The following is a 10,051-nucleotide window of genomic DNA, read 5'->3' on the forward strand; positions in this document are numbered from 1 at the left end:
TCGCAGGATCGGCACGGTCCCCTTTTTTAAAAATTGGTATTATTTCGGCTCCCCTCCATAGTTCCGGCAAGGTCGAGCCCCTTGCAATGGCATTTGCCAGCAGTTCTATGTACGGGACCCAAACCTCTCTACTGTGTAAGAAAAGATCTGCCGGAATCTTTTCTGGGCCCGGGGCTCTTCCTCTTGGAATTGAGTTGAGAGCACATTCAACGTCTCTCCGACTGAACACTAGTGTAGTTGTAGGTATGCAATTACTAACTGAATCCAGGGCATCTATAGGGGCGCTATATGTGTTAGCAAACTGGGACTTGAAATGTGATATCCAGCGCTCTGGAGGGACAGAATTTGCGGGCTGCGGTTTTTGATTCCCCTTACCCCATCTCACTAAGTTCCAGAAGCCAGTCATGTTTCTGGACTTATAGCCTCATATAATTCTTCCCAATAATTGTTGTCCCATGCTTTTTTTGCCTCTTGTATCTTTTTATAGTGTCGCCTTGCGCCCAGTATCGCCTCCCTATCACTTGTTCGCACCGCCAGCGCTAGGGATTTATATGCTATCCTACAGTTTTTGTTATACCAAGAATCGGGTTTCCGTCTGCCTTTACGCAAAGGATTTTTTCTTGACTTACTAAAAAATGTACCAAGTTTCAAAAAAAGGGGCGTATGAATACAAGTCCCCCTAGTCTAGTAATCATCCTTGGATAAATAGCCCTGTAAAGCTGCAGTAGCGCCCATTACCAGGGCGTCCATTTCTGTAATAGAATGAGAATTGCCCAAGCACTCGGCCCATCTCAGCCGTCGTGTATCGTTTGCAAGGACAATGTCACCCGCTATATCTGTTTCGGGTTCTCCCTGGCCCTTAAGGAGCTGTATCTCTAGGCTGAGTGGGTTGTGATCACTCTCTATTCTTTGGATGATGGTCATGTCACATATGGACCACCAAAATTCCAAGTTCACTAGGATATAGTCTATTCTACTTGTACTCAAACTATTATTAAATGTGGGATTACCCTGCTTATCTCCTCGTGTTCTCCCATTTACCGCTCTGAGCCCACACTCAAGACTAAAAATCTTGAGTTGAAGAGCTGCTTGAGTCCACCTCTTTATTGGAGGGATATTGAGTGGGGGAATTTGCCAGCAGATATCTTCTGCCTCGGTGAGCTCTAAGCCACTTTGATCCAAGGGCTCGAAGGAGCAATCAAAATCTCCACAAATCAGAACGTTTGCATTTCCCCTCCATGTTCTCACATAGTGGCCCAGTGCCTCAACTGTCTCTGATGATTTCCCTCCCGGTTTTCCCCTGGCGTAAACATTAAAAATTATTAATTCACCAAACGCAGGGGATTTTAACTTTATCACTAAAATATCTTTGGAATTAGTTGCTAACTGAGTTGTTGTGTATATATCATCCTGCCTGACCCATGTTGTCAGACCCCCCATTGGCCTTCCCTTGTTGGAGTGGGTTGCGGCTATCGCAAAATGTAAATACCCCAATTTGTTTTGGGGTTCAACTGCCCAGGTTTCCTGCATGGTAATTATCATGTATTTATCAATAAAGTTCGCCCAGTCCGTGGAGGCCATCTTGTTCCTAAGGCCTGCCACGTTCCAGGATACTAAGAACTGTGCGCCCAGGATGTTGGAAGGATCACTTTGGGCCTGGGTGCGCCGTATGCGTGGTTCCCCGTGAAAAATGATTGATCCCGGGGAATCAATAGACCCCATGGGCCTCTGAGGATTGTCATTTAAACCCATGGCAACTACTTCTGTTTTTCCTGTTGGACTAGTTATTTGATTACCAAAACCTACACTGTATTTGGTTTGGACAATCGCTGTTTCTCCCATTCTAGTAAAGTCGATGTTTGAGGCGTTCATGTCCTCGATGTCAGACAGATTGGGCCCCGAGACCATGGCTGTCTCTATGTTATGGAGGTCAGCGTGTAATAATTTTACCGCTTTGTCTTGTAAAACTGGAGTGCCACGTTCTGGCCAAATGTAAGGGGCTATATTGATCCCCCTCACGGATGGACATGTTACACCAGTTATAATATTAGCCCTAAGATCTCCCTCAACCTCATCTTCCTCATCAGTACCCTCTGGGCCAAAGATGTATGTTCGATCACCCCCATCCCCGCTATTCTGTGAACTTCAATCGCAGTCATCCAGTCCATTTAATATATTGTACCTATTTGTTGTTTCCAGTGGCGTAAAGGGCTTTAGATGGTTCATTCTCCTGTGAGCAGTTGTATTGAACCTGGGGGGTACAGTATTCCACCCATATAAATCAGGAGCTGGTACTGGGTAGTGCACATGTGAAGGGTTCCATATGTTCTGTGTGATTGGAAAATAATTGTTGGAGTGGGCTTGTCTATGTAGATGTTGGGGCGGGAACACTATAGATCTCGGGTAAAAATACGTTAAAGGACGGGGGGTAATGCAGTTATTGCCATTGCCTGGAGGCCAATTAAGTATGTAATGGACAGCATTTTGGTCTCTAAAGTTAACTACCACCACATCTCCCTCAATATCCTTAGGTCTGCCACCCAACCACTGAAGACGGCAAACATGTACTATATCGCCGTTGATGCTACTTGCAATTGGCCTGTATATACTCAGCCAGTGCATAATTTTGTTCTTCAGCTGGGCATATCCTTCCCGCTTATTCTCTTCCAGCTCTGGCACCCCCGTAAGAACCACCACGAAAGGCACTGCTTCCGGTGGAAGTTCTGTTAGTGGACCCTTATTAAGTGACCCCCGAATCTGCCTAGTGCTTCCCCCCTCCGTTCTAGATGTCCCCAAAAAGGCAATTCCCAGACCCCTAGATGACTTACTAGCTGGGATAACGGGGATAGAGTTGGATTTATTTATCAACTTTATAGGAGGTGGCTTATCTTGATTTTTGTTTGTATTTTGAGAGGGTTTAGGTACTGCTGTTATCAGATTAGATGGGGGATTGTGGGCACATGTGGTGGTTTCAATAGGCCTTGGAATGATTTGTGCAACATTATTTACTACTGCCCTAGTAGGAATTTCCTTTCTTCCCAGTTCCAGTTCTATTTTCCCAAGTCTTCCCTCCACCCTGTTTAATCTCTCGACAATAGCTAGAGTATAGCTCCTAATTATGTATTCAATGCTATCCAATGTAACACTAGTGTGTGCTACTTGCGGCGCAATGTCTGCCAATATTTTATCAATACTAGCCTCCTTGTCTTTATATGTGGTTGCTGGGAGTGGTGAAGGTGTTGTTACTATTCCCTCTTTATCAGCAATAGTTGTTGTGCATTGGTCATTAACAATAGTAGGCTTTACTTTTTTACCGAAATCAGAATGGCTCAACTTTTGTTTATTTGGTTCCACCCTTTTGCGTCTTCTTTTGGTTGGGGGTGGGCCATAGGTTTTATGCGGCATAGTTGTCTTAGTCTTGTTTAGTGTAATTTTGCATGGCATAGGTGTTGGTGTGATTGGCACCTCAGTTACAGTGGATAAGCTTATGATGTTATGGGGTGAGGTACAACTCACGGCCTGATTATGGCAGGAACTGGTTGTAGGCATGCAGTCTCCAAGTATAAGAGGCACACTAACCAAAGATACAATATCATCGTTGCCGTTAAGAGTCACCTCGATGGTAGAGTAAACTTCTGGAGTTAGGTCAACCAATGGCCTGTTCTTCATATTTTCAATTGAACGACGACATTCTATACGTCGCTCTTCTAGAGTTCATTCTTTAGGAACTTCAGCAGCAGTTCTTATAAAATAGTTATCCAGAGTTCCATTTAACAGGCCCCCAGGTCTTTCTGACATGACAATCTCCGGACTTAACACCGTCGTAGACATTGTAGAGTTTTAAATCACGTAAATAAATGGACTTACTCAAAATCAACGGAAGGATGTACACAAGCAACCAGGGGTTCCAGCCCAGTCCAGTCTCCTCAGGCCTCTGAGGGCCTAAGAGGGCCCGCCCTTTGCCCGGGCTTCGCCCCGGGCGCTCCCGCGACACGGGGGTGACGCCTCTTTCAAGCGCGCCTGGCGCGCTCTGTCGCCGGGATTCCCGCCGCTAGGGGAGGCGGGAGATGTAGTTTGTTGTTTGTCAAGTGCCCCCCTCCGCTCGGCGGCCGCGAAGATGGTTGATGCGGCGGCGGGAGGGGGACAAAACAGACCCAGCAACGGCAAAAAGAGTGGCCCACAGCGTGCACAGCAGGTAAGGGTCCCAGAGGGTTAGAACAACGTCACCTGTTTAATCCTTCTGAACTCTTTACTTTGAGGCTGTAGGAAGCACAATAAAATATCTGAATTAGAAAAATCAGCTTCAGGCTTAGTAGTTTTCTCTGTTCACAGTTGGCTGCCACACTTGCTTTTTAAAGTTTTTGCAAACTTAGAACTCTGCGTCATCTTCACTTTCTCAAAACAATCATTCTTGTTCGTGGAGGTTTTGTTGTTCGGTATTAAGTTGCTATTTTGATTTCACAGTCCATTCTTTGCCACCCTGCAGTGGGTTGTCAGCATCCGGAAAGGGCAGGGGGATGAACCCGATCAGACACACCCTGCAGATCAGGGATGAGTGGGGAAGAATTAACAGACTAGAGCCGGGTACTGGAGAGGCCCGTCTCCGTAAGGGATCGCCATTTTTGATTACACAACCGGTTTCAGCAGGCAGTATAATTCTTCTAAAACACGCTGTGAGCGGCGTTTGTGTTCTGAGCGGTGGGTCCGGTGATAAAGACGAAAAATCACGTTGAGAGGGTGAAAAGGCAAGGGTCGATGGGCGACGGATGTCTTGCACGTGCAGTCGGATATGACTGGGACCCGGTCTCCTGGAGAGGCGGTGTAACTCCTGATCTGGGTCAGACGGGATGTTCTTTCCATTTTTACTGCAGTGCACAGCACACATACAAAGTAGGAAAAGTGTAATAAGTTGTTTAGGCATAGTATTTTGTACCCTTTCAGTACAAAATCTATGCTAGACTCAAGCCCACACCCTTGCTCTATAGCGCATAGGTGTGAGCATGGCGCGCGGTAGCAAAAATAGGCACAGGAGTTAAGGAGAGCGGAGGAGAGTGTCATCTCTGTAGAAACAGGGCTCCTGCTCTCTTCTCACGCAACGCAGCATTTTTGGCTGCGCTGCATTGCAGGAGAATTTGATAAATCTGTCCCAAAGTCTTATTCCACGTTAATCCTCGACTACCATGAATATAAAAGAGACACAGACGGTGACCAGTATGTTTGCCAGTTGCAGACGTGGAGAAAGCGCACAATGGCACGGATGTATACTGCCAGGGGAAGCATGGCATATCTTTGACTCAACAAAATCTTCTACTCACCAAATTCTTTCAGTGGAATTCCCTTGATCACATGACATCAGCAGCATATTTGCGTTATTGAAATTTATCTTTAAAACTTTTGGCATTTGCAGCTAAGTTAGACAGGTTTATGGTAATACTGCATTGCAGCAGAGTATTTGATAATGATTGGTGAAATATCTGTTTAGTCAGATACTGTTGCATATTCTCGATTGAAGCTCAGAGCTTAAAAGCCCCCTAGTTTCAGTAGGATGCTATTGATCCTCAGGGGTAAGCCTACAAATTGTAGGGCACACAGAGTACATATCAGAACAACCAGAGAGTAAGGAAAAATAGAAAGGCTACTTGTCCTTTTCCCGGGGTAGTATTCAAATAAACAAAGTGGACAAGTCCTTGGTAGGTGTAAAGGTCATAGTTCTTGACCTGTACCTACGCAGAAGGAGCGCAAACAACAGATCGTTGTTTAAGGAAACATTACACCTACCAAGGACTTGTCCACTTTGTTTATTTGGGCACAAGAGTACTACAGAAGACTTTGTGCTATCTGGTCATGTTCAGCCTCGGTTATGTTTCTGTGCTGTGCCTCCACTCATTTACTGAGACAAGACTCACTCTCGCAAAACTTTACCTTACTAACGCATGTAGCCTCCCACTTCCTTTACTAATGCATTTAGTCTCCCACTTCCTTTATTCAGCTAAAGCAGAGCAACACACCCATGTCAATGGGGAACGTTGTGGTGAGCTGACCAACCAGTTCAGTTTAGTAAGGTGCCATTTCCCAAAAGTGTTCAACACAGAATCTTGCCAAGTGGTGAAATTAAGATGTGAACACTGGTATACTGCTTGTCGGGTGCATTAGTCATGCTTAGGGTCTCCTAACAGTTCTCCACCGATTTTATACGTTTTTTCACCCAATCATGACACATTACCTGTTTGCCACCTACACTGTGTCCATGAGAAAACGTAATTATGCATTTCTTGCTTATCATGGATATTATTAGATAATGCATGGAAGTTGATTAAAAATGTTATATGTCTGTACCCAGAAAAATGAATATCTCAAAATTAGTATATTACAACAGGAAAAGTTAAGAAAGGTCTCAATAGGATTTAATGTCCATCATCACATCTATAAATTATAATATTTCTGTATGTTTTTAACTTGCCAATATTTGTTACAAACTCATTTTAACTTAAATGAAGTATTATTTGTTTAAAGAAATTGCAAAAAAATATTCACATGAACAATCATAAAATTACTGAAAATACAGACTGGCAATCTGTAGTTGTTTAGGATACAATACAACTTCTGTTCTATGCAGTCAGTATAGGTGAACTATACGGACAAAAGAAATGAAACTACGCATTTGTATTAATTCTCTGTGGTAGAAACTGAATTTTCCACTAACATTAACTTGACACCAGTAATTTTTTTCCTTGGGATATGTCATACTTTTCCATTACAAGAAAGAGGCCTTAAGTCTAATGAACACTTTATCCCTTAAAACAACAGCGTTATCTTTAATAAACTCCTCAATAAATGTGATCATATTTTAATCAGAACTTATCTTTTGGAAAATCCTCTAACAACTTTCAGAAGTTAAAACCTATTGTTTAATAGCACTTCTCAATATTGAGGGGAAGATTTTTACAATACATATATTCTTTTTTTTAAACAAATGCCAAATCATTGGATTATTGAACAGAAAGCTCTTGGTTCGGATCAAGTAGGCCTTTGGCATGGCCTTGGTACCTGGAATTGCAATATGATGTTCACCACCATTGCCAATTGAGACAATAATGGGCAACCTCCACTGTTGGTACAGCAACTTTAGTAATGTCTTTGGTAAGGTAGATCATGAGAGACTTTGGGAAACGGGTAGACTCTTGATAACTAAAAGAAAAGGTTGATAAATGTGCATACAAATATTTAGGTACTGGTCCAATTGGGGGAAGATTTCTAGCATTCTTAGTTAATAAGGATATTCAGTGGGTTTAAATAAGCAGCATCCTTTCCCAGCACACAGTTTTCAATTTGTTTACTATGGATTTTTTGTTTATATTAAATTTGTTTGTATTTCCTCCTTCAAACTGTGTTCAAATCAGGCAGCTAGACAGGAATGTTACAACTGTATTCACTATTTCTATAAGTAACAGCAGGAGCTGGACTGAAACCTGCAAGCAACCTTGGAAAAATGTTTTATCATCAGTTCTATATCAATTGAGTCTGAACCTTCCCAGTGATGATTGGGGAAGGTGAATAAATGTTTAAAAAAATGTTCCAAGCAAATCATTTTCTGGTACAATTTTCTAAATACTTTGGCCAGTGGTGGCTCCTCCGCTAAGGCGAAAGAGCATCGCCCCACTGCTTTTAGCAGTGCAAAGAAGGACAAATAAAATGATAATGACTTGACGTTATCATTTTATTTGTTCCATCTGCTTGGTAGCTCTTCGGGCGGGCGGGCGGGCTGCTCTGATCTTAGAGTAGGGGGAAGGAGTGGAGGGCACTCTGCAATGACTGACCCTCATGTACTGGCCAAACAGTCATGCGCACTTTGCATGTTCTCCACCCAGACTGCAATACAGCCTGGGTGGAGAAAATGCACAGGCAACCAGTCCCTGGCTGAGTGCCGAACTGCGGCGGTCAGACCAATCACACACAAAAGCCATGAAGAGGATGGAAGAGAGGAGGCGGCCGGCAGGTACGTTTTTTTGTTTTTGCAAGGTTGATGCAAAACGTTGATAAATTTGGCACTAGATATTTAGCCATAAGACAACTGTGCACCGATCTAACAAGGATTCTATAGAAGTTGGATGAGGGCAGGACCCGTTTCTCCTCCAGCTTACTATGGTTTTCCCTGCATCATCCTATAGGGCGAGGACAGAACAGCAGTAGGTAAACTTGCAGGAAATAATTCTGCATACATTTTCCAGCTTGGCTGAGTTCGATTATAGTCCAAATTACCTGGATAAGCAATGGAAACTACCTTGAAATGTGGAAAAAGACTTTACTCCGGTGAAAGGAAAAATAAACTAGAAAACGCTACAGCTTTTGCACACGGCTAAAATAGCTCATTTTACAAAACTTCTCTGGAATTTAAAAAAAAGTTTGCATACCCCAGACCGGCCAACCTTGGAAATCTTTTCACCATGTAAGGGGGGGCGAGTGTGATGGGATGGGGCTTTAGGCATTTTACTGCCCATCCAGGCATGCAGGGCCTCGAGATGGGGGTGGGGGTGGGGCAAACCTTCATACCATCCCCAAAAATTATAAATAAAACCTCTGAAGCTACCACCAGTGTCCCAAGGAGACTGCCGCCCCTGATAAACATCGGCAGGTGCAGAGGCTACAATCACAGGGTGGAAACACTACGGGCCCGGTTCACAGAACTAATCTAAGACAAAATCCTAAACTTACTATCATTTTGGTATTCACAGAAGGCACTTACTCATTTTGGTATTCACAGAAGTTAGGACTCCTAAATGCCTTCTGTGAATACCGAAAGTCTTAAAATTAGGATTTTTCTCAATTTAGTAGTAGTAAAGTTAGGACTCCTAACTTTAGGACTCCTAAATGCCTTCTGTGAATACCGAAAGTCTTAAAATTAGGATTTTTCTCAGTTTAGTAGTAATAAAGTCAGGACTTCTAAATGCCTTCTGTGAATACCGAAAGTCTTAAAATTAGGATTTTTCTCAGTTTAGTAGTAGTAAAGTTAGGACTCCTAACTTTAGGACTCCTAAATGCCTTCTGTGAATACCGAAAGTCTTAAAATTAGGATTTTTCTCAATTTAGTAGTAGTAAAGTTAGGACTCCTAACTTTAGGACTCCTAAATGCCTTCTGTGAATACCGAAAGTCTTAAAATTAGGATTTTTCTCAGTTTAGTAGTAATAAAGTCAGGACTTCTAAATGCCTTCTGTGAATACCGAAAGTCTTAAAATTAGGATTTTTCTCAGTTTAGTAGTAGTAAAGTTAGGACTCCTAACTTTAGGACTCCTAAATGCCTTCTGTGAATACCGAAAGTCTTAAAATTAGGATTTTTCTCAGTTTAGTAGTAGTAAAGTTAGGACTCCTAACTTTAGGACTCCTAAATGCCTTCTGTGAATACCGAAAGTCTTAAAATTAGGATTTTTCTCAGTTTAGTAGTAGTAAAGTTAGGACTCCTAACTTTAGGACTCCTAAATGCCTTCTGTGAATACCAAAAGTTTTAAAATTAGGGTTATTCTCAACTTTAGTACTACTGAACTGAGAAAAATCCTAATTTTAAGACTTTCGGTATTCACAGAAGGCATTTAGGAGTCCTAAAGTTAGGAGTCTTAACTTTACTACTACTAAACTGAGAAACATCCTAACTTTAAGATTTTCGGTATTCACAGAAGGCATTTAGGAGTCCTAAAGTTAGGACTCCTAACTTCTGTGAATACCGAAATGAGTAAGTGTTTTCTGTGAATACCAAAATGAGTAAGTGCCTTCTGTGAATACCAAAATGGTAGTAAGTTTAGGATTTTGTCTTAAGTTAGTTCTGTGAATCGGGCCCTACATGCTGAGGTTTCAGCTCATATTGTGTTCCACCATATATTGACTCTTCACAGGGAGACCGTGTGAAGGGAGCTGATAACGTGTGACACACGCTAGCCATGCTATTTAGCAGCTTTGATAGCCCTACTGATAATATGATGCACCCATATCCACCCAAGCCTGGCTATTGCCTAGCCCTAGAGCATTACCAACTGTGAGGGCATCCGAGCACCTTCTCAT

Source organism: Lissotriton helveticus, chromosome 9 (assembly GCF_964261635.1).
Source record: "Lissotriton helveticus chromosome 9, aLisHel1.1, whole genome shotgun sequence".
Classification (NCBI taxonomy): domain Eukaryota; kingdom Metazoa; phylum Chordata; class Amphibia; order Caudata; family Salamandridae; genus Lissotriton; species Lissotriton helveticus.